The sequence below is a fragment of the Phoca vitulina genome, unplaced genomic scaffold (assembly GCF_004348235.1).
Source record: "Phoca vitulina isolate PV1807 unplaced genomic scaffold, GSC_HSeal_1.0 scaffold7, whole genome shotgun sequence".
Lineage (NCBI taxonomy): Eukaryota > Metazoa > Chordata > Mammalia > Carnivora > Phocidae > Phoca > Phoca vitulina.
In genome coordinates this window covers 42,745,347-42,771,110 of record NW_022589710.1, presented here as the reverse complement: position 1 = coordinate 42,771,110, position 25,764 = coordinate 42,745,347, and the positions used below count along the sequence as shown (strand labels likewise).

Sequence of the window (25,764 nt, the reverse complement as noted above, 5' to 3'; positions counted from 1 at the left end):
CCAACCTGTCCTTAAGACATAGACATAAATACAATCCTCTTTAAGTTGCCACAGCTGCCTTACAGACTAACCAAACTAATTTTTGTTAAAAGCTGCTTAGAAAGATATTTTTGCATTCTTCATATTAAACAAAAGTCCTAAAAAAATTAAACTGGGAGAAGCAGAAACTTTTTCACATAACGGGATGTGCTTGACCATGTGATGTGGTTCACAGTCTTATTACCGCAATTACCACTCAGAGTTCAGGTCCACCCAGGCATCCTCTCTCTTGACCCCACACAGCTCTGGATACTCCCAGACCCTGCCACCTCCCCATCCACTCTTCCTGGCTTTCGAACTCTTCTTCTATAAACAGTATGGCCGCTATGGTCTTCCACCTTCCCTCTGAACTTTGACCTTCAGGGACCTTCATGGAAACCTGGCTTCCCCAAAAAACACTCCCCTCACCCTAGAGCCCAGCTATTCTCACCCCACATATCTCAAACCAGAAAGTAAGATAAGCATCCTCTTGCTTCCCCATTGGTGCTTCAAACAATTTCTCTCCCGTCTTCCTACACAAATCCCTGCTCTTGTGACACTCAGACCATCTAGCTATGCCACTTTCTACCCATGCTCACTACTGTTTCCTGCCTCCCTCCCATGAAGGCTTTTCATTTCCTGAGTACTCCCACTTCCAGTTCTGAGGTTTTCTTCTCTATCCCTCACTCCTTCATCAATCTCAATGACTTGAACATCAGAGTCAAAGACCTAGCTCGAGGCTGGTTCCTCCATCCTTTTATTTCCCCACCTGAACCCTTTTCCTTCACCCCCCTTCCTCAGTCACTGTCTCACATGGCCACATGCTGAACCCCATCATCAGTGGTGACCGTACCACCTCAAACCCCAGTTCACTTACCAGTTCTTTCCAGTCCACTTACTCTACATTCACTGCACACATTTTTCAAACTTCTTTAGACATTTCAATCCATGGAACTCACAAGTTGTTTACCCTCCATTACTACTCCTCCTCACTCTGCCTTCATGTCCTTCTCTTACTGGGCCCATCGTCTTAACCACTCAGTCATACCCTTGCAAATATCCTCAATGGCCTCGATATGCCCTTTCTGTGGCAGATTTCCAGACAAAACTCTGACACCAATGGAACCAGAACATCCACCACACAATATCCATATAATATCTCAATATCCAAGCGCACACCCAAGCAGGTGCACTCTTTGTGGTGGGCGTGAGGAAGAAATCACACAACCAGACTGACCCGGCTGCATTTTACATGCATGAGCACAAACTTTAAGTTAGTCAACACTGCCTAACTGCAAATCTAAGATGTTTTCCCACCAAGTTTGCTGTCTCCCTGTCTGAGTCGGCTTTCTCATATCTTCTTTTTGTTCAAGCTTCACACACAGTCTCAGTTGAGAGGCTCACTTCAAAATTCACTGAAGAAATGGAAATCAGCAGAAGGCAAGTCTCTCATCTTGAGGCACCCTCACCTACACCATGTTCTTTGACTTCCCTCCTCTTGCAATAGAAGAAGTGTTGCTGTATTTACTAAAGGGAAGTCACTCCACTCTTGCTCTTAACTGGAAGACGACAGAACATTCCTTCTCACTTATCTCCTACCACCACACTAACGGGGCTCCAGTATGATAACAGTGGATTACAGCTCAAACATCCGCAAGACGCAAACTCTCTGAGGACTTCTTAGGGAAACCTAAAGTCAGGAGAAGAGACGCAAACAAGAACACGAGGAGAATTTGAAGTTTCTAGCACCCACAGCTATAGCAAACATTAAACACAGTTCAACTCTTGGCCAAGGTAAATAAAGCCTCACGCTAAGGGCCTAGTTACCTTAAATCCCATTACTGGATATACCGTGTTTGGCTTTTGACAAAAAATTACAAGGCATATATAAGGCAAGAAAAAACACAGTCAGAAAGGACAAGCAATCCTCAGAACCAGATTCAAGACAGAGATGTTGAAATTATCAGACAAGAAATTTTAAATAACTATGATTAAATATGTTACAGGCTCTAAAAGAAAAAGTAGATAGTAATGAAAGCAGAGGGATAGAAACTTTAAAAAAAAAAAAAACCCTCAAAAACATAAATGCTAAAAGTCAAAAACACTGTAACAAACGAAGAATGCCTTCCAAGGGCTCATGGTAGACTCAAAATGGTCAAGGAAAGAATCAGTGAGCCTGAATAGAAACTTCTCAAACTGAAAAAAAGAGAAAAAGAAATTTTTAAGAATGGAGACAGAATATCCAAGAACTATGGCACAATATCCAAAGGTATAACATAGGTGTAATTGGAATACCAGGTGAAGAAAGAGAAAGGAGAAATATCAGAAGGAATAATAACTGAGAACATTCCAAAGTTAATGATATACACCAAACCACAAATCTAGAAAGATCAAATAACACCAATCACTATAACTTTTTAAAAATACAACACCTAGGCATAACATATTTAAACTGTAGAAATTCAAAGACAGAGAGATCTTGAAAGACACCACAGGGCAAAACCCTTACCTTACAAGAAACAAGCATAACAATGACATATGCCTTCTGATCAGAGACCACACAAGAGCAAGGGAGTGAAGTGAAATAGCTAAAATATTGAAAGAAAAAACACCAAATTAGAATTCTGCATCTAATGAGATTCTTCTTCAAAATGAAGGATAAGATAAACTTTCTCAGACAAATAAATAATGAGTAAGTTTATCACTAGCAGATTTGCCCTTCAGGAAATGCTAGCAGTTCTTCAGGCAGAGGAAATGATACAGGTCAGAAACTTGGGTCTACAAAAATAAAGAGAAAGCGTCAGGGAAGAGATAAAAGGAAAATAAAATCTTTTATTTTTTTATTCTTAATTGACTTAGGAGAAAGGAATAGACTCTCTTGAACAATGTTCATGGGATAGAAAAAAAAAATTTTTTTCTTAAGATCAGCATATCAGGGGCGCCTGGGTGGTGCAGTCGGTTGAATGTCTGGCTCTTGATTTCGGCTCAGGTCATGATCTCAGGGTGGTGAGATCAAGCCCCGCATTGGGCTCTGCGCTCAGCAAGGAATCTGCTTAAGTTTCTCTCTCCCTCTGCCCCTCCTCCCACCTCTCTCTCTCAAAATAAATAAAAAATCTTAAAAAAAAAAAAGATCAGCATATCAAGGCCTAACACAGAGCTCTGGAATAGCCCTTTGCAACCAACTAGTTCAAAGGTTGGCAAACTGAGGCCGAGGGGACAAATCTAGTCTGCTGCCTGTTTTTATATGGTCTGTGGGCTAAGACTGGCTTTTACATTTTTAGAAGGCTGCAAAAAGTTAAAAGAAGAATACTTTATGACCCATGAAAATTGTACAAAAAGCAAATTCCTGTGTCCATAAATAAAGTTTTATAAATAAACACTTGTGTTTACTTATCGTCTCTGCTGCTTTTGCACTACAACAGCAGAGTTGAGGAGCTGCAAGAAAGACCATATGGCCCACAGAGCTCAAAGTATTTACTATTTGATCCTTTTCATAAAAAATCTCCTGTTCCCTGAAACAAGCCCAACGATTTAATTTTTCAGAGGATGAACCCAAAGTCTGAGAGCTCAAATTATATTCTAACGTCATCTTGCTGGTTAGTATTGGGGCCAGCATGAAAATGTAGGTCTTCGGGTTCCAAATGTCTTTCCTCCCACGTGGGAGGACTTACATTTTATTAGTATGAGATCTAAGATCGTAGCGTCTAATACTCCTGACTGTAGGGACTGCAGAAGCAACTCTTGTTATTCTCTGATTTCACATGACAAAGATTGTATCACTGCCAGGGAAGAAGTAGGAGTGACAGAGAAGCTTTGCCAATTTTTATACACAAGAAGGGGATGACTAAGAAATAAAGAGGAGGGCGTGTTCCCAGGGGACCCAAGAAGAAAGGCACTCCTATTGGCTTTTTTTTTTTAAAGAATGTCAGTTATATTCCTTGAGATTTTGTTGTTTTCTTTCTTCTTCTTCTTCTTTTTTTTTTTTTTTTTTTTTTTTAGAACAGGTAAAGTCAGTATCTTTTTACCCTAAAACTAGGCATTTAAATATCAGGTGTTTCTCTTCTATGACTCCATACTATGGCTACATTTGGAGCAGCAGTAATACACTTTTCCTGTTCTGGAGATAGCAAGATTTAACAAACAAACAAACAAACAAACAGATCTATTCAGGAAGCTCATCAAGCAGAGAAGCAATAGAGGTCAAAGAAATAACAAATGAATAGGTTTCTGAGGGTTTCTTACACTTTTATTTGTATTTGATGGACGACAAAAACAGTACGATTAGCGTGTACCCCTCCTACAAGGAGGATCTACCTTATTACAGAACAACCTTCAAGAACTAGAAAAGCCAGATAACATTTGAAAAAGGAGAGCTCCCAAGGCAATGAGGAATGTAAGACCAAGACCCCTCTGCCCCCCCCACAAAAAAAGGGAAGTGCAGAGGTGGACCAGGCATTCCATGCAACTATTCGGTACACATCTAGTCAAATTCAGCATCTATTCAGGAAAATACTCTTAGCCAATTTTGAACATAAAGGAACTGGCTTAACCAGATAAAGGGTATTTATGAAACATTGCAATCATAATATTTAATAGTCACACTTTGAAAACTTTCCCACTGAGATTAGGAATGAGACAAGGCTACCTGCTATGACCACTTCGATTCTCTGCTATAGTAGAGGTCTAAGCCAGCACAACAGGCAAGAAAAAGAAATAAAAGGAAAGGAAGCAAAGGAAGATTGCAAAGTAAGAAGGCAATTTGATTGTGTACGTGGAAATTCCATAATAAACTACACAGAACTATTTGAAATAAGTGAATTCAGGAAAGTCACTGGATTCAATGTCAATAAATAAAAATCAACTGTATTTCTGTATACCCACAGAATAACAACCAGAAAATACATTCAAAAATGCTATCATTGATAATAGCATCGACTGACTTCAAATACTAGGAATATATCTGAAGAAAGATGTGCCAAACCTTTACCACATAGAGAGATACAAAACACTAACAGAGAATAAAGATTTAAATAAATGAAGGGACACACCATATTAATGAATTGAAAGAGTCAACATTTTAAAGACATTAGTTTACTCCTAAATTGGGCTAGAGATTTAATGCTGTCCTAATCAAAATCCCATCAAAAGAGGACTTTAAAATTTATACAGTAATGCAAATGTCTAAAAATAACCAAGCTATTCTTAAATAAGAACAAAACTGGACACACACTACCAGATATGGACTTATTATTAAGCTATATTAAGACAGTGTGGTATCAGAATAAGAATGCCAAATAGAACAATAGAAGGAGCTAGAAAGCAGAGAGCTACATATAAATGATCACCTGACTTATAATGAAAGTGACATTACAGAGCTGTGGAAGAGACTTTTCAGTAAGTAGTGTAGGAGGTTAACTGGATATACATACGGAAAACAAAATAAATACGGATCTCTTTTTTATGTCTAGGTAAAAAATCAACCTCAGGTGGATCTTTTACCTACCTACAGATAAAAGGCAAAACAATAGGGCTTCTACAAATCAAAATGGGAAAATGACTTTATGATCTTAGGGTAGGCAAACATTTCTTCAGCAGTCACAGGAAACAATAACCATAAAGGAAGAGGTTAACCAGCTGGATTACACTTAAAACAAGATCTCTTATTCATCAAAGAAAGTCAAATGGCAAGCCACAGAATAGTAAAAGATATTTTAAATACGTATAACTGGGGAAAATATTTGTATTCAGATTTGTTTAAAAAAAAAAACTCCTACAAATCAGTAAGAAAAAAAAAACCTCAATTTTAAAATAGGCAATAAACTTGAACAGAGACTACAAAAGATTAAATAAAAGTGACCCAAAAAATATTAGAAAGACACAACACCATTAGTCACCAGAGCAAATTGAAACCACGATGAGACACCACTACACACCCACTGTAATGTCCAAAATTAAAAAGTCTGACAATCCCAAGTGTTGACAAGTATGTAGAGATACTGAAACACTCATAAACTGCTGGCAGGAATATAAACTGGTACAACCACTTAGGAAAACTCTTTGTAAGAACTTACTAAAGTTGGACATATGTACCCTATGTCCCAGCAATCCAGTCTTAGGTGTATCCCAGACAGAAATGCATTCACATGTGCACCAAAAAATACATATGGAACAGTTTAGAGCCGCATTATTCATAGCAGCCCTAAACCGGAAATGTCCCAAATGCCCATCAACAGCAGATGAATAAACAATCTGCAAATTGTTTAAAAAGTGGATTGCTATATAGCAACAAAAACAAACTAGTGCTCCATGTCACAACGTGGAGGACTCTCAAACAACGTTGTGCGTGAAGAAGCCACAAAAGGGGTGTATATACATATACTATAATTCCATATATATTTGGAATATTTCCAATAAAGTTGAACACCATGGTATTAGAAATCAGGTTAGTAGTTACCACTGGGGAAGGAGAGGGTGTAGTTACTGGGAGGGTGCATGAGGTGGTTTCCAAGGGAATCGTAATATTCTATCTCTTGATCTGGGAGTGATGATATGGATGTGTTTACTGTTTGAAAATTTATTGAGCAATGATTTATGTACCTTTCTGTGAATGTCTTGTCCTCTAAAATTGTATGTTTAAAAAAGAATAGTGCAGGGCGCCTGGGTGGCTCAGTTGGTTAAGCGACTGCCTTCAGTTCAGGTCATGATCCTGGAGTCCCTGGATCGAGTCCCGCATCGGGCTCCCTGCTCGGCAGGGAGTCTGCTTCTCCCTCTGACCCTCCCCACTCTCATGCTCTCTCTCTCTCATTCTCTCTCTCTCAAATAAATAAATAAAATCTTTAAAAAAAAAAAAAAGAATAGTGCAAATATTCTGGGAGAAGGCTACCGCATCTCTTGTTCTCAAGGGGGCACCTGAACCATCTCAGGCATAGCAATGCAAAACGTGAGAGACCTGCAGGGTTGGAGGGCTGGAGGAGGGGCCAGAGGTCCTGTCTGTCACCACCATATACACATATCGTATAGCATCTGTGCAGTAGCTATAGATCCGAAGCAGTAATCATTGAATGAGAAAACTGGTATAGAAGTGAAGCGAGATTAGAAACACACAATTGAGGGAATGTTTCACATTATCCAAAAGCTTTATTTTGGATAATGACATTTTCTAACTCATATAACGTATCTCAGGATTCTCAAACAGTGGCTGAAATACTCTGCATTCATTCTACTGTCCAGCAAATGAAACCCAAAGTCCTTCAGCCAGGTTAGAAGATTGAGGCAGTTACTGTTTCTCATTGCCCCATATATTTTTTTGCTCTCAAATTTGCTGCTTCTGATAGGGAAGGATGGGCCCAGGAACTATCTTGGCCAGAGTAGGCTGTATCACTGGACATGCTGATTGGATCAAGTTAGACAATCAGGACAAATCAGGGTCCTTCCCCGAGACTGAAATAAGGACACTGGAAGAAAGAAGACCCCTTCCGTGTGAGAGACAGTGTGAAAACGATATGAGGAGAGGGATATTAGTGATCATCTTCTTTTTCTCTAGTATCACCGTAGGAGGAAGTAAAGACAATGAGGTATCAAGTTAAGAACGCTGGATCCAGCCATGCCTGAATTCCCAAATGTATGAGTCACATAAATTCTTTTTCTTGAGCTGGTTTAAATTTTGCTTTAATTCAGTTCTTTCAGGTTTGTTTTTTTTTTTTCTCTATGCCAGAAAACCCTGAATATCCATTATCACCCCCACCACTATGTATTTATGTGGCATTCAAGTCCCTAATAGACTGGACCCAATTTGAATTTCTAGTCTTGTCAATCACTGTCCACCTTCCTATGACCAACAACATATCTAATCTCAGCCCCAGGAAACTTAACCCCCACCAAGAATTCCCAATAAGCAAAGTTCAGCTTAAGCCAATCTACTTCCAAATACACATTTGAGAGCCAACAGGTCATTCCTGTTACAGATAATTAGAAAATACAAGAAACTGGGGCTTAGACACAGATTTTGGAAAGTGGGGGAGGGAGGTTGTAAGGCAGATGGCAGGCAGGGGAAGCGGTTTTTGCAGAGAAGCTTTTGAAAGCTACAGGAAGCCAAAGAAATGAAAACCTGGAATCGACAACATATGCTTTGGCACGAAGCTAAATACCCTACGCATTGGGGTAAGACATCTGAGAACTTCCTAATCAGTTCTGCCAAGGAAGTTAAGTAAGGTTTATCCCAGATTCATCCACTTTACCCTTGAGCCACAGGAAGATCCGGGAGTCAGCAGTCAAGCTCTCAGTCAGAAAGTCTAAACGGCACTGAGTGGACAGACAGCCTGACACCGTGCAGGGAAATACCCATTTATTTGCATGGGAATCGTGCACTGAGTCTAATAAAGCAAAAGCACTCAGGAGCATTTCACCAGAGGAGTGATCTCCCGGGATACAGCAAGAACTAGAAATTCACGGTGGCACATACCCTCTGTTACCAACAGAAGGTGAGGAAAACGTCACCCACAATCTCCTTTGTTTTCTCTTTTCACTTTTGATAAACATAAATATTTATTAGACAGTTTTTCTTACTACCTAGATTTCCCCTGTTCCTGTTTCCCCTTAAATTTTCAGCTCACCAACATGGACTTCTCCTGCCTGAAAGGTTTTTAAGGACCTGATTCTCAAGAGGGGGCTATTCTTTGAACACTTTGTCACCTCTGTCCTTTTACTTATACTGAAATGCCTCAAGCGTACCCTTGCCAACTCGGTCCCCTGCCCCCATCTCTGCAGGCCCCAAAACCATTGGTTATCAAATGTCCAATTCATCCACCCAGGGTCTTCAATGAAATCTCCCAGTAATCCCTCCCCCATCCCATTTATATGTGCCTGTCTTACCACATTCTGTTTCTCTTTTCTCTCCCCCACAGAATTTTAAACTTCTCGAAAACAGAAGCTATACCTGATTAATCATCATCTAGAAAAGTGTGTTCAGTAATGGGACCTACTGCTGATGAGGACAAGCCAGGCAAAAAGTAGGGAAGAACAGCAGAGACCTTAGACAAACTGTGCCCTGGGGTAAGAACCCCATCCGCCACCCCAACTAAGAGCTGCCTAAACCAGAGATTTCCAGGAACAATCTCTCTTTCAGTAATGCCCTCGGGGGAGTTACAATTTCTCAGACCTATTCTGCATTTGGGGAGAATGCGGATCAATAGTGTCGAGCTACTTTGCCCAATGTCACAGACCCCGGGGTTTCGGCAGAAGCCAGCAGCCAAGCCCCTAAACTACCTGCCATTCTAAAAGGTAAAGTGCCTTCCCCTAAAAAAAAAATCTAAAATACAATCAATAAATTTATTCTTTGTGAATGCATCCTTTCTATTTTGACCAGCTGCTGAATCAGTCTTTGTTTTAGGATGTATGGTCAGCAAAATGATATAATGGCATCTTCCTGCTTGGTTTGGAATCTGAACACAGTAGCACTTACAGAGCAGCTTAAGGGAAAAATACACTGGACATTTTTTCAAGTTGTTGTCTTTCTTTTAGAGAGGTCACAAACATGAAAAACAAAGCCAGCTCAAACAAGTGTTCAGCTTGGATTGGGCAATGTACATCTATATATTTTTCTTTATTTTTTTTGTTCTTTTAAACAAGATGTTGTTGATTTTTTTTTTTTTTTTTTAAAGATTTTATTTATTTATTTGAGAGAGAGAGAATGACAGAGAGCACATGAGAGGGGGGAGGGTCAGAGGGAGAAGCAGACTCCCTGCTGAGCAGGGAGCCCGATGCGGGACTCGATCCCGGGACTCCAGGATCACGACCTGAGCCGAAGGCAGTCGCTCAACCAACTGAGCCACCCAGGCGCCCCATCTATATATTTTTCTAATTGAAATTAGTCGCTAATGATTAAAAATGAATGGCAGCAACAGGGCTTTCTGAGCTGCACATACCCTTTGCTTTTAACACAGTCCTCACCTGTCCCTAATTACTTCCCAGCCCTGGGGTTCAGTGCCACACACCATTCCTCATCACACATGGTGGCTTCTTTTGCTTTTAGAAAAAAAAGGCAAGTGTTGTCTGGTACCCATGTTTCTATCAAAAATGGGTCAGAGGGCCCCAGGTTTTCAGAAAAATGGGTTCTTAACTCTGAAAGCAAACAGTAATTGCTTTACTCACCAATTATCAACACCTCCACCTGCAAAGCTTGCTGTTATCCTTCTCTTCACCTATGAAATTTCCACCTATTTCTCAAAGCCTGTCTCTACCAGGTCTGATTATATAACGTTGTTTCTCTGCACTGAACAGCATACTGTCTATGTTATCTATTTGCTACCTAATCTGACTTATGAAATCCCATGCATTTTTTCCTAAACTGCCATTTAACATCCTTCATTGTTAGTTTTCTATCTATTTCTAATATCTCTCCAAGATAACTGATGTGATCTCAAGGGTAGGGTGTCTATCTCCTGCTTTGAGTTATCTCAGAGAGACTCAGGACTTTGTGGTCAGATGAGATATGAGTTTAAATCTCTCAGTTTCTCAGGGTGCCTCGGTGGCTCAGTCGGTTGAGTGTCTGCCTTCAGCTCAGGTCATGATCTCAGGGTCCTGGGATGGAGCCCCACCTCCTTGCTCAGCAGGGAGCCTGCTTCTCTTTCTGCCTCTCCACTCCCCGTGCTTGTGCTCTGTCTCTCTCTCTCTCTCTCTGTGAAATAAATAAAATATTTAAAAATAAATAAATAAATCTCTCAGTTTCTCTCTACTCAATAACTATCTGACATAGGGCACGTGGCTGAACCTCTTCTTCAGCCTCAGTCTTCTCATCCGTAAAATGGGAGTAATAACACCTAATTCTTGTTGAGAGGCTGTGATCTACAAAAAGCTTTACAAGTGCTGAGTATTATCAGTCCACTGCTTTAATACAGATCTATAGCTTTGTAGGCCTGGCAACTTTTTATTTAGGAAAGCAACAAGTGCTTCCTCAAGCATTGACTATGTGTGTGGCCTTGTACTGGGTGCAGGATAAAATCATGGTTAAAAAAAAAACCAGACCACAGCCAGTGGGAGAGACAAATATTAGTGTATAATTACAAACCAGGATGAGGGCCTCAGTATATCATCAATCCAAGGTGATCTAGCCAGGCAAAATCAAGTAAACAATAAGAATGGGGGTAATAAGGGCGCCTGGGTGGCTCAGTTGGTTAAGCGGGGGCCTTCGGCTCAGGTCATGATCCCGGGGTCCTGGGATCAAGCCCTGCGTCAGGCTCCCTGCTCAGCAGAGAGCCTGCTTCTCCCTCTCCCTCTGCCTGCCGCTCTGCCTACTTGTGCTCTCTCTGTCAAAAAAATAAAGACCTTAAAAAAAAAAAAAAAAGAATGGGGGTAATAACCTTTTGCACCTTGCATCCACACCTGCCCAGCCCATGCACCTGCACCCAGACCCGTCCATGCATCTCTACCCATCTCATACTCATTCATCCTCCTTCCCACATTCACCCACCCAGAGCTGCCATGCTACAAGTCGATAACTCTGCAAGCGTTCACCAAACTCCTACCGTGCCATACACTGTAAGAGTCACCAAGGGCAGAGAGGAAAAATACCACACAGCCCTGCTTCGAGTGTGCTCACAATCTGACATAAGACACAGCCAGGCAGCGGCAGTCCCTCATTTTCACATCTCTTCCTGCTGGGGATTAATGGCCTTTAGGCTCAAGGAAACAGACACATCCTTGGCTGCTGCAAAGGCAGATCTTTCCCATTCCACCCTCTCCACCTAATGTCTGGCCCACTTGTTTTCCACGAGCCTTCTCAAATCCACTCTTAGAATGATGGAGCAGGATTCTCCAAGGGATTTGGGAGTGCCTCAAATGCTAGGCTGATATAAGCAAGTCCTGAGGAACAGAAGGGGGAACCATTACCCCAAAATACTTACTTCCCAACAGACTCACTTTGGAAGAGGTCATCGAGAGGACATGACCACTGGGTGACCCAGGAGCTCGTCCTGGGCACTCAGAGGCTCCTCACCCCCTCTCCTGTCTTTGGAATGTCCGCTCTGCCCACCGTTCCCACAGTGGGAGCCATCTGGAAGGACACAGCCCTGGGAGAATAAAGGGTTGTTGAGCTCCCTCTGGACTGAATATATACCTGAACCCCATTAAGGCCGCTATGAAAACCTAAAGATTCTGGCAGGCAATACAGTATGGAGAGCTATTTAGCTTGCAGCGGCTCAGACAAAACTCATATGTAAATTTCCTTGCCAATTAAACCTGCACCTACCAATCTGGAGTGACCTGTTTCCTGGGTCTCCTTGCCCTCCCGTACCCAGCTGGGCTTCAGATTACACCCGGAAACTCCCAGGGCTGCAGATCAACAACTCATAATCAAAATTATTACAAAATAGGCAATTGGTGGGACAGGGTCCACCTCCTGGCGTCACCGTGCCTCCTCCATGCAGCACGCTACGCTTTTCCTTTTTTCTCTTTTCCTCCCAGCCACTCATACTCCAGGGGCATTTTGTTGTTCCTATTTTACAGATGAGGAAATTGAGGTTCAGGAACACAACCAAAGGGTTTTTGATTGCCCGTTGTGTTACTTTAAGAGCCACCCATGTCTTGTCTCTGTCTGGGCTCAAGGCTGTCCAGGTGTCAGGGAGCGCAGTACAGGTGCCTTGGGTCCTTCCGAGGGCGGCCACCGCTGGCTCCTGTTCATGCAGGTAAATGCAGCGCTCATTGGAGAGGGCTTTGCTTGAGGTGTGCATCCCTCCAGGCCAGAAAATAGCTTCCTGGGTAGAGCAGACACTAGGGAATAAGAGAACTGTACCATGCAAAAACTTAAAGGTGGCTTTTTCCTTTTATGATTTTACTAAGTATTGACAAAAGCCAAGACAGCGGGTCTCCACAATTCATTTGGATAGCCTGGTTATGTGAACATCGACTTTGTTTCTACTCAAATATTTACATGTTTTTTAAGTCTCAACCATAAAAATGGGGGTTGTCTGCACCCTATGTTTCTAACACCTAGGTAGAAGGATTAATTTTCTAGTCACAAAGTAGCCATGCAAGGATGATCAAAGGCTGTAACTGGGGTATTTCAGCCAGCTGGAATCTCCTGGCCACCAAATGCATTCACTCAGTGTCCACAGAGGGAAGTAATGAAGAACACCCTTGGGCGTCAGGCAGAAATCAGGCCTGGGTCTGATTTCTGGTGCAGCCACTGATCAGTTTGTGAACTTATGCAGGTTAATGTTTTCTACAAGTCTTAGGTCCCCATTTTATGATGTTCTAATGAGCATTGTTCTACCTTTTGGATGGGGTTGTGGGGAGGAGTCTAGGCCATTGCTTCCCTGACTTCTACTTTGGTAGTTGGGATAATTAATAGTGAATTTACACACACACACACACACACACACACCCTTTTGGAAATGTACATGTGATAGAAAATGAATTGCCTCTTATAGGTCTCAGGAAGGCAACAGTGAAGCATTCATAAGTTTTGCAGTTTGTAACATTTCAAGCAGGTACTCTGAGCTGTTATTTAAGACAACTCATTAGGTTTAGCGTTCATCTTAACTGCCTACTTGTAAGCACTTTTGTTTTCCTTGCAGTTTGAAGAACTGGGTTTCATGACTGAATATTACTCTTACTATAGACTTAATGGTTCCAAATTCTGAATGATTATCTTTTTTATCTTGACTACTTAAGAAAGTTTTTCCCCATGGATAAAACTAATATTGATTCAATCGATGCTTACTGAGGTCCTACTGGCAGGTGCGCTGCTGGGCACTAGGCAGATGGATGCCAAGAAAAGTGAAAAAGGGATTCTTCCCCCAAGGAGCTCATCATCTAGTTCTGGGTGTTGGCCCCAGACCGTCAGAGTCAGCATCATCTAGGGACTTGTTAGAAATGTAAATTCTCAGGCCCCACTCCAGACCCAATTACCTCAGAAACTCTGGGGTTGACCCCCAGCCATCTGTGTTTGAAAAAGTCTACTTCAAACAACTAGCATCGTCATCAAATGTCAAAACAACAAATATGTTAGTTTATTAACTAAATCTCAAAGTTTCATTTATCTTTTGAGGAAACAGAGGCCCAGAGGCCAAAGTCCACATAAGGTGGAGAAATTAAAACCATAACTCAGGTATCCCCCCACCCCAGAGACACACACCCAACCCTACACACAGCCAATAACCTTTTTCTTTTCTAATGCTTTAATCCCTAAATCTTATGGGGAGCCCTAAGTATTTCCAACCCAAAAAGTGAAAACCTTCCTTTTTCAAAGAAAACAGAAAAACAGAGAAACTACTCTCTTTGAAAATAAGGACCACTAACAAAAATTTAAATCTGATCTATCAAAACCATTCACTAAACTAGCAGTAATTTCCCAAACCTTTAACACGTCCAAGTTCCATTTACAAGATATGAAAATTTGGAAGGCTGGGGGAGAGAAGTATAAAAATGCAATGAATAACATGATCAGAATAAAATCTGGAAAAATATACGGTATGTAGAAATGTCAACTGTGGTTCACCTTCCATGGGAGAATTACAAATGATCTTTTTTTTTTTTTTTTTTTCTGAGTTTTTCCCAATAGTTATATATTACTTTGGTAATCAAGAAAAAAAGTAAAACTGTTTTTTGAAATGTTACCTCCAAATCACTCAACATGAAGGTTTATTTTATAATTCCATTTCTCTCCATACAGCAGGATACTGTATGTGTAGTAATTATTTATATCATGCCATATGTTACAATGAAGATGAAACTCAGTAAATATATTCCTTCCAGCTGGCACTAAAAATGAAGAGGTTAAATGTTTCCTAGGTTCAAAGCACTATGAATTAAGATAAGCTAACTGTGAAGCTAAAGGAAACATTTATTGAAATCTCTGAGAGCATCCCTTTTGAAAAACGTTGATATGACACATAGCTCCTTACTCATACCGCCCTGATGTTTAACCCCTGGCACAAAACAGAATGTTCAGCAGTTCCTGGCAAAGTCTTAGGAGTTCAGGGGATAAAATGCATGGGAGAATATTAGAGAAATAAGAAACAGAATGATCCTACTTTCACATAAAATTCTGGCCCTGTGGACAAAAAGACATCCAAAATTACTGGCAAATTTCATTGTCCTCAATACCCTTTAAAAAATGTTTTTCTTTCTCAAGAAATGTTTGCCCATTTAAGAAATATCTATATTGGCTACTTTATTCAACGAGTCATAAGTAAATAGATAAATAAATAAGGACCATCTCATTTAAAGAGATTTTTCTGCCACAAAAGCACTGCTGTAATGTTTCACTTTATAAGACAAATTCATCGCTTGAAGAAAAACTAGCATTGTTTTACTGAAACTCTGAGCAAAATAAATGCAGTGAGTATTGATTCAAGTCTCTTAAATGAGGCAGGGAAGTAAAGTTAACCAAGGTGATGACTATGGAAAAGGAAATTCTAGTGGCTACCTGTTTTACCAAAATACCTCACAACAGCTGATGTTTCTAGAATTTACAGACGCTTTCAGGAAAGAATGAGTTATGGGGGGGGTATATATTATACCCCAACATTCGTAGTATCTAAGATCACCAGACTTATGCAACAATTTGCCTTGACAGTACTATTAGAGAACTCAGAAAGAACTTACTGTCTTGGGTTTGGCTGTTTTGCATGCAAACTTTCACTTACAGAGGTACATCTCCAAAGAGCCTCAAATTTCCCTCAGTCCTCTGCTTACTTTCTTTCACAGAGCAGTCTCACCCATTGCAAAATTAATAAATTAATAATAATAAATAATACAAAGAATGTACAACTCACAGAAAGTTTCTCCAACCCCCAGTTCCCATTCCATGTAATTACCCATCTGCCTATGAAAATTGATCTATAGAAGCCTTGCTGTGAACATAATGAAGCTAAACCTACAAAACGGTCCCCTTTCAAACACTTTTTGACAGAACACACAAACTTGTGGCTCAGTCTGTAACTCCTACAAGACATGTAGAAGCCTGGTCCTTATTCTTCCATCTCTCATCCCCTCTGGTGAGAAAAGGGTCCAATGTTGGGTTTTGCCTAATACTGCCTATTTTTGCGGTTTTACTTTGGGGCTGGTGAAAGGTATTGATTAGAAACTACCTGCAGATCCAGCTTCTAACCATTGATAAATGCTGAGGGAACAATCCCAAGCCAACGAGCCCCAAAATATCTTCAATTTGTAACACAGAAATACCACTCCTCTCATCAACAAATAACGTTCCTACTCCACCAAATTTAAGAAAAAATAAAATAAAACAGCAGCTTTCATTCTGAACAAAATTAAATTTTCTGGGTCACTTTTTTCTGTCTCACCCGGCCACGTTTACAGCCTGACGGTGACGGTAAACACGGTCTCTTCTCGCAGCCAGTTTAGTTGTCGCCCTCTGAGAGTGAATATCTTAACCGTTCGCTTTCCTGCAGCAGTTCCCAAAGAAGAGATCTCCCACCCACCCTGCCCTCCACACCTCACCACTCGCTTTCCTTGCCTCCAAACTGCAAAAGGGCGAGCTTCTTCAGAGAAAAAGTTAATGAGCGTCTGCTTCTGGGGTAAAGGTGCCCCACCTGCGATCACAAAATCGGAAGACTGGAAGTACCTAAGAGCACGTACCCTCTGCTCGCCGGACCCAGTCAGTGAGCGCTTCACACCCAGAAACCCAGAAACATGATTTATATGCAGACCTGCACCCATCCCACACAAGTCCGCACGCCAGCTTGCCTAACCACTTATGTAAGCTCGTGCCTCTACAGTCCCAAACTGCACACACACACACACATACACCCCGACACCTGTCACGCATCTGAAATGGACAGCATCCACACCCAGGAGATGAAATGAAATCAACACATATGAATTGGGGAGCGGGGCTACCGTTTTAAAAACATCTTTTCCCCCATTTGTTTCTTGCCCGTTTTTGTCACAACTACAATTACCTTAGCAACCAAAGAATTGCACTGACTCCCCCTCCGGCTTCTGAATTTCTCCTAAAGCCAAGCTTGCGCCAGGTTCATGGTAAAGCTAGAGAAGCCCAGGGAACGAGGGACCCGCAGCCTCTGTGGGGCGGAGGGCACGTCCAAGGCGGTCTCCCCGCTGCTCTCCAGCGACCCGCCTCGTCTTTGCGACTTGCTGCGGTGGCGAGCGCGGGGCTCAGCGAACGGAGAGCGAAGCCCGGGGCCGGCGAGGAGGCGCGGCGGGTCGCATGGTGCCTGGGCGCGGGGCGCTCGGGGTCTCCGACGCTCGCCCCTCGCCCGCCTCGCCCGCCCCAGGCCTCCGGGCTCCGCGGAGGTCGGTCCGCCCCCTCGGCGCCCGCCGGTTCCCGCAGCTGGGGGAAGCCGAAGCCGGAGCCGGAGCCGGGCGGAGCTCTCGCCGCGAGCAGGGCCGGGCTCAGGAGCTGCCCCAACTCGCGAAGCCGCTCAGCTCCGCCGCTCGCGAACCGCCACAGCGGCGCCCACTGTCGGGTGTCGAGCAGAGCTGCAACCCCGCGCCGCGCGCACCTGGGCGCCGGCACCTGGGCCCCGAGCCTCACGGCGCGGGGCGGGGCCGGGGCGGGGCCGGGGCGGGGCCGGGGCGGAGGCCGGGAGGGGCCGAGGCACCTGAGCGCGTCTCCCGGGTGCCGCCGCCCCGCTCACCTGCTCCCAGCGCCGCGAATGGTGCCGACTGTGATTGTGATTTGCTCCGGGAAGGGAAAGCCTAGAAATTCCTGGCACTTTAGCTGCCGCGGAGAAAACGGGCAGACTGGCTCAGCGATGCCGAGTCTCCTTTTGTCAGTCCCGAGAGCTGGCCGCGTCTGGAAACTTCAGTGGCGTCAGGGTTGTCTAAGGGATTCCAGGTCCGGAGTGGTTTGCCCGGTAGCTTTGAATCGCTGACGTGTGGTGGCGCCCTCTAAATTAAAACAGACCTCCGCGATCGTCAGGGATATTGTTACTAAACTCGTCATTTTTATCGATCGATTCAACATTTACACAACATGCTGTATTTGGAATGTTTTATGATCATTCGCATCTGGAACACCACAAAAGAATTTTTAAGAAAAATTAACTCTGCAAATATTCTTGGGGAAAAAAGAAAAAAGTTGAAGACAGAAAATGAGAAAGGGTAATTTGTTTTTTTTTAATTTTTTTATTGTTATGTTAATCCCCATACATTACATCATTAGTTTTAGATATAGTGTTCCATGATTCATTGTTTGTGCATAACACCCAGTGCTCCATGCAGAACGTGCCCTCCTCAATACCCATCACCAGGCTAACCCATCCTCCCACCCCCCTCCCCTCTAGAACCCTCAGTTTGTTTTTCAGAGTCCATCGTCTCTCATGGTTCTTCTCCCCCTCCGATTTCCCCCCCTTCATTCTTCCCCTCCTGCTACATTCTTCTTCTTTTTTTCTTTCTTAACATATATTGCATTATTTGTTTCAGAGGTACAGATCTGAGATTCAACAGTCTTGCACAATTCACAGCGCTTACCAGAGCACATACCCTCCCCAGTGTCCATCACCCAGTCACCCCATCCCTCCCACCCCACCCCCCACTCCAGCAACCCTCAGTTTGTTTCCTGAGATTAAGAATTCCTCATATCAGTGAGGTCATATGATACATGTCGAGAAAGGGTAATTTGAACTGAAGACATCCTTTAACGTGGGATCTTTGAAATTGGATGTTTAGTTAAAAACTCAGGAAGGTGCAGGTGAAAACAGAACAAGATTGTTGGTGCTGGATGGTAACCATGGGATTGGTGTGCAATATCAATGTAACCAATATCAAGAAAAAATTCAAGATTTATTCTTGAATTGTATTGTGTTACCAGGAAAACAAAAACTTGAAAGGTTTCTAAGGATGGATGACCTGGGCTATCTTCATCCACGTGGGTCCAGAGGTTGAAATTTAAAGTCTCCTTCCCAACATACAGCTCCTTTCCCACCATCTATACTGATTAATGGATACATTATTCTTTAATCCAATAAACAATTAGCACCTGCCATGTGTTAGACCCTCCGCTAAGCACTAGAAATCGATGAAATAAGTTCCTGCCCTCAGACCCTTCTGCCTAATGGGGACAGTAACACAAGCAGAGCAGATATATATATTACCTTGGGCTAAGTCACGAAAGTGGTGCCACCAAAACCTGGAAGAAAACCTGCAACCTAAGGAAACCACACTTAACCTAGTGAATAAAATATAATTTCAATTGATGTCCCAGTTATTTCATTTATTAAAATTGAAATATAAAATTTTTCCTTCCCCAGGTTTAGCATTTGGCTTAAGCATCTTTGTGGAGCTGGCTGCAGCTGTTTGTAACACTTGGAGAATAGGCTGCTTACTGAGAGATGGGTGGTGATTGGGGCTCTTCCTCCTTGGGGAGCTCTGCATTTTTGAGACCAGCAGCTTCTTGAGGGTCAGGCATGAGGGAACAACCATGTGGAAGTATGAGCAGTGAGCTCCAGGTGCATCTGAAGAAAGGCCTTACTGTGTATTTCCCTTGATACAGTAGTATCAAAAATAATAAAATGCGGGGCACCTGGGTGGCTCAGTCGTTAAGCGTCTGCCTTCGGCTCAGGTCATGATCCCAGTGGGCTGGGATCAAGCCCCGCATCGGGCTCCCTGCTCTGCGGGAAGCCTGCTTCTCCCTCTCCCCTCCCCCTGCTTGTGTTCCCTCTCTTGCTGTCTCTCTCTCTCTCTCTGTCAAATAAATAAATAAAATCTTTAAAAAATAATAATAATAATAAAATGCTTTGGGATAAACCAAGGAGGTGAAAGATTCACACACTGACAGTTGCAACGCATTGATGAAAGAAGTTGAAGAAGACACAAATAAATGGAAAGCTATCCCAGGAATTAATATTGTAAAAATATTTATACTATCCAAAGCCATTTACAGATTCAACATAATTTCTGTCAAAATTCCAATGGCATTTTTCACAGAAGAAAAGAATCCTAAAATGTATATGGTATCATAAAAGACCCCAAATAGTCAAAACAGTAAAGAGCAAGAAGAGTAAAGCTAAAGGCATCATGCAACCTGATTTCACAAAGCTATAATAATCAAAACAGCAAGGTATTAGCATAAAAAACAGACAAGTAGGCCAATGCAGAGCCCAGAAATAAGCCCACTCATATACAGTCAATGAATATTTGACAAGGGAGCCAAGAATATTTGGTGGGGAAAGGATAATCTCTTCAATAATGTATATTAGGAAAGCTGGATAGTCACGTGCAAAAGAATGAAAATGGACCCCTATCTTATACAACTCACAAAAATTAACTCCAAATGGATTAAAGACTTAAATGTAAGACCCAAAATGGTAAAACTACTAGCAAAAAACAGAGGAAAATCTCTTTCCCATTGGTCTTGGCAATAATTTTTTGGATATGACTCCAAAAACACAAGTAACAAAAGTAAAAATAAACAAGTGGGACTACATCAAACTAAATAGCTTCTGCATGGCAAAGGAAACAGCAAAATGAAAAGGCAATTTATGGAATGGGGAGGAAATATTTTCAAACCATCTCGCTGATGACGAGTTAATATCCAAAATGTATAAGAACTCATATAACTCAATAGAAAACAGTTGAAAAGGGGGCAAAGGACTCGAATAGACATTTTTCCAAAGAAGACATACAGATGGCCAACAGGTACATGAAAATATGTTCAACATCACTAATCACTAATTTTAAGGAAATGCAAATTAAAACCACAATGAGATATCACTTCACACCTGTTAGAATGGTATTTTCAAAAAGACAAATGACAAGTATTTGCGAGGAAGTAGAGAAAAGGGAACCCTTGAGCACCGTTGATGGGAATGTAAATTGGTATAGCCACTATGGAAAACAGTATGGAGTTTCCTCAAAAAATTAAAAATAGAACTACCACATGATCCAGCAATTCCACTTCTGGATATATATCCAAAAAAAGTGAAAATACTAACTCAAAGATATATGCATCCCCATGTTCATTGCAGCATTATCTACAATAACCAAGACATGGAAACAACCTGAGTGTCCATGGACACGTGAATGGATCACATGTGCATGCATACACACACACACACATACATTTATTATTATCAAAATTCCAATGGCATTTTTCACAGAAATAGCCATTATTAGCCATACAAAAAAGAAGGAAATCCTACTACTTGCAACAATATGGATGGACCTTGAGGGCACTATGCTAAGTGAGATAAATCAGAGAAAGACACATACTGTATGAACTCAGTGTGGAATCTAAAAAAGTTGAACTCACAAAAATACAGAGTAGAATGGTAGTTACCAGGGGATGGGAGAAATGAGAAGATGTTGATCAAAGGGCATAAACCTAGTTATTAGATCTAATTAGTTGATCAAAGAGTATAAACCTAGTTATTAGATCTAGGGATCTAATGTACAGCATGGTGACCATAATTAACAATACTGTATTATACTTGAAAGTTGTTAACAGAATAAGTTTTAATTGTTATGCACACAGAAAGTGGTAATTATGTGAGGGGATGGAAGTGTTAACTAACCTTATTGTGGTAATCACTTTGCAATATATACATGTATCAAATAATCACATACTACACCTTGAACTTCATGTTATATATCAGTAATATCTCAGTAAATCTAGGGGGAAAACATATACACAAAATCAGATATCTTATATATATTTATTTATATTGATATATTTTATGTATTATATGGGCTTTCTAATATGTGATATATAATTTCTTATATACATATGGAAAATATTTTATTTCATTATATTCAATTTCATATGAAATATTTAATTACATATATACATATATATATAACATATGCAGACATATATACTATATATTTTATAATGTATATAATTTATATATAATTTTAATAAAAACACACATTTATATTATAAATATAATTTTTATATATATATATAAAATGATAAAAATAGCTAACTTCATAGAGACAGGCCATACTTTTTGCCACCATGTCTAGCAGATGGGTTACATACCAGGAATTGAGCAAACAAATAAATATATTAAGGATATAGGTAGGCAGTTTTCTCACTGTTGGAGAAGGGAATTACAGGTATAAAAAGAAGGAAGATTAGAGTAAACCCAGTGATGTGGCTTGAAATTAGAGGAGATGGTATGAAATGATTTTTAATTTACACAGATAAAAATATAGAAAAATATAAGTGTAGGTATACATGTGTATATATGTTGATATGTTTCCTAGTTCTGTCCACCGAGAGGGTCTAAATCCAACAGTACCCCAGTAGCTATGAACACACCTAACACTCTGACTTTGATTTTTAAATACCATTCTCTACCAAAAGGACCTATGGCTCCATGATGGAGTGGGTGAAACTGGAATAATTTGTGCAAGAAAATAAGAAGGTACTTAAAGAATTATGGAGATATGTCAAAAGAATATAGGAGCCTGAAGGGGTCTCCACTGGCCAAATCTAGGACAATTTAAGCATCAAAATAAATAATGACAGCAATAGGTCAATAAGTTGTAACCTTTGAGTAAAATAGAAATCAATGAGTCCATGCTGGTAGAAAGAAAAAAAAGGAGAAAGGAAAGCTCTACTAGTAGAATACAACTAATAGATGAAGAAAGAAAGAATTAGAAAATCACCATTTTACAACCATCATTATAATTGATTCAAGCCAGAATCATCAATGGATGCTAAAATTTGTGAGTAAAAGTTTGATGAGGAACAAGATATTTACAGAGTCTCAATATATGTCCCTAAAAATGCTCACTAATTCTCATGAATATATCATTAATTATTAATTAATAAGCACAGCATATTTATCAATTAACATGACAGCTGTAATACTTGGGAAATACCATCTTAATCAACCAGCAACAGTTCACATAAATAAAAACTGGTAATGGAAAAAACCAACCTCATGTTGCCTCCTGACATAATACAGTGAGAAGAACACAGCAGTACTTCTACATAAATATGTAAGTCATGAGGAAGCATCAGACAAATGCAAATTGAGAGAAATTCAAGTAACTGGCATGTACTCTTCAAAAATGCCAAGGCTATGAAAATAAAGATTGTTCCAGGTTAAAAGTCACTATAGAGACAAGACAACTAAATGCAACAGGTGATCTTTAATGGGATCCAAGACCTATAAATGATAATAATGGCATAATTGGTGAAATTTTAGTGGACTTTATTAAATTGGATCAATGTTATTTTCCTGATGTAAGATTGTACTGTGGTTATTTAGGAGTTTCCTTGTTTTTAGAGAATATACACTGATGTACGACAGGGTAAAGAGGCTGCACATCTGTAACTTACTCTCAGATGATTCAGAAATGTTAACAACTTGAAGAATATGAGGGAGCTCTTTGAACTATTTTTTGCAACTTTTTTATAATTTAAAATGATTTCAAAATGAAAGTTTAAAAAAACATATCAAGGTATAATTGTTCTCCTTGCCAAAAAACAAAAACAAATAAAGAAACAAAACAACAACAAAAACTGCCTTCGCTTTCAAAAGTGTTCACCATGGGTTTTCTTTAAGAATCAGCTCACTGTTAGCTGTACTGCAAATACGATTTGATCTACTATTTTGTGAATATACACGATAATGTGATTCAGCTTGACATGTCATTCATTCACTCAGAAATTATTAAGGGCATGCTGTGTACAGGATCTTTCCCAAAACTCCTCTAAAGTATAAAATGAAATACATTTATAGGTAAACTCCTATCATTTGATTACTTCATTACCAAGGGAGTTGCAGGGAAGTATGTAATAGAATTGATCGTGGTGTAGCTCTCAAACCAGGTGACAAATTGAACAGAATGAAAACAAGTTGGCAATTTAGTTGCAATGACTGCATCGGCAGGTGAAGCTGGGAAAACATGGTTAGTGTCAGTGCATTTGTGCAAGTGTGCATGGCAATGAATTTGGGGAGGATAAGGGCTTTGGCACTATGTGGCCAATTTCCCAGGACAGTGAATTTGTGACAGTTGACTGCTGATGCTGCTTTTCTTAAGACCCCCACATTTTCTTTTCCTCACTCTGTAGTCTTTTTCTTTTCCTGAGAGTTAAGGGCTATTTTCTTTGCACTTTGACAATAAAAGGAAACAAGATTTGGGGCGCCTGGGTGGCTCAGTCATTAAGCGTCTGCTTTCTGCTCAGGTCATGATCCCAGGGTCCTGGGATCGAGCCCCGCATCGGGTTCCTGCTCCATGGGAGGCCTGCTTCTCCCTCTCCCCCGCTTGTGTTCCCTCTCTCACTGTGTCTCTCTCTGTCAAATAAAGAAATAAAATCTTTTAAAAAATAAAAAAATAAAAGGAAAGAAGATTCTAGGTAAATGTTGCCTCCTGTTCAGTCCTAAGAGAAAACGAATTTCCTGGTTAGGTGTTTTAGAAAAGGGTCTTTTCTCAAGGGATGACTTAAAGGCCATAGCATCTGTAACACCGGGTTATTTATGAAAACTTAGCAATAAAGATTCTAGAACCCCACTTCAGACCTCAGGTGAAATTTCTAGTGATGGGACCAGAGAATCTCCTTTTGAACAGAAATTTGCATTGGTTTGCAAACTAGCCTCTGTAAATGGAGGGCCAGAAGACTGAGAAAAGAGGCAGGCCACTCCAGATGGGTAGGTAACAATTTTAATAAGCAAGGGAACTTACATATGAGGCTTGTCTTGAGCAGCCACAAGATGAGTAGATCTCTGCACCCGCCTGCCAGAATCTTAAAGTTTCTGTAGAGGCCTCAGCAGGGTCCAGCCCACATAACCAGTCCAGATGGTCTCAACAACACATTATTCTCACAAGGCTGCATCCTGGAAATGGCTCCAAGTGCAGTAACAGTGGACAAAACATGCATTCTGAGGACAGGGGAGGGGGTGAGAAGCCTCTAGTTGCCTATGTCTAGCTTGAGGGTCAACCAGTGGTCATGTCTTCTCAGTTACCTCCCTCCGACAGCTTGTGACTGACCCACAACCGGGATGCTTCCTTCCTAGAATGCCCAGCATTTCTGTTACTACTAATTGCATAATCTCTTTCTCAGGAGAGGGCCGTGGCAAGCAAGCTGATTACAACATGAAGTGGATTTCGTAATGATAGTTTAGCACTTAATCTGCAGTTTTGAAAATCATGTGTCTGGGGTTGGATGTGTTTATGTCATGGTGCTGGAACGGTAATGTCTGAAACTTAGAAGGAGTGTTAGGTCAGAAAGGAATGTATATTTACAAAGCCCCAAGTGCTTAATAATCAGGAAGCAAGGATATGTATATATATAACACCAATACACATGGGAGAAAGTTTACATCAACAACAAGTTTTAAAAAAACCTACACCAGCCCCAAAATAACCATGACACCAATTGTTTGGGCCAAGCTTCTTCATCAGATCACCTCAGAGACACTATTTCGTATACCACCATCCAGATGTTGTGGTCAGAACTGTCACAGAATAGGCAGCTGCTTGTGTGATGTGACTTGAAATGTTTGACACGTCCCCTCAACCAAAAATATCTTTTCTTCACCCTCCCCCCAACACCCTCCTGCTAGGTGCTGGGATTCCCACAGTTCATCAAATTCAGTTATAGACATGTTTGTTTAGGACCATGGTAAAGGGTCAGAGAGGTACTTCAACAAGAAGGATCCTTCGTTGAGGCAAAATCTGTCAGTTACAAACTCTATCAAAAGCCACCTAAGGCCACAGGTAGCCCCCCAAAATAAGAACATTGAAGTTGAACACATAACAGCCTCTGTAAAACACAGCAAAGCTTTCTTCTTAAGGAGAACCATATTTTAATCC

At 41.0% G+C, this 25,764-nt stretch overlaps 1 protein-coding gene across 12 annotated transcripts in view; it reads right to left on the bottom strand.

The window, feature by feature from the left end:
* Positions 1-17,838, bottom strand: part of RGS6 (regulator of G protein signaling 6) — a 546,094-nt gene extending 528,256 nt beyond the window's left edge. For 5 of the 12 annotated variants that reach the window (XM_032405485.1, XM_032405495.1, XM_032405496.1 and 2 more), the window contains exon 1: positions 16,938-17,469. The gene's annotated coding sequence lies outside the window, so the exon portion shown is untranslated. The other 7 variants (XM_032405486.1, XM_032405488.1, XM_032405492.1 and 4 more) reach the window with 7 other exon arrangements.
* Positions 17,839-25,764: the final 7,926 nt, after the last annotated feature.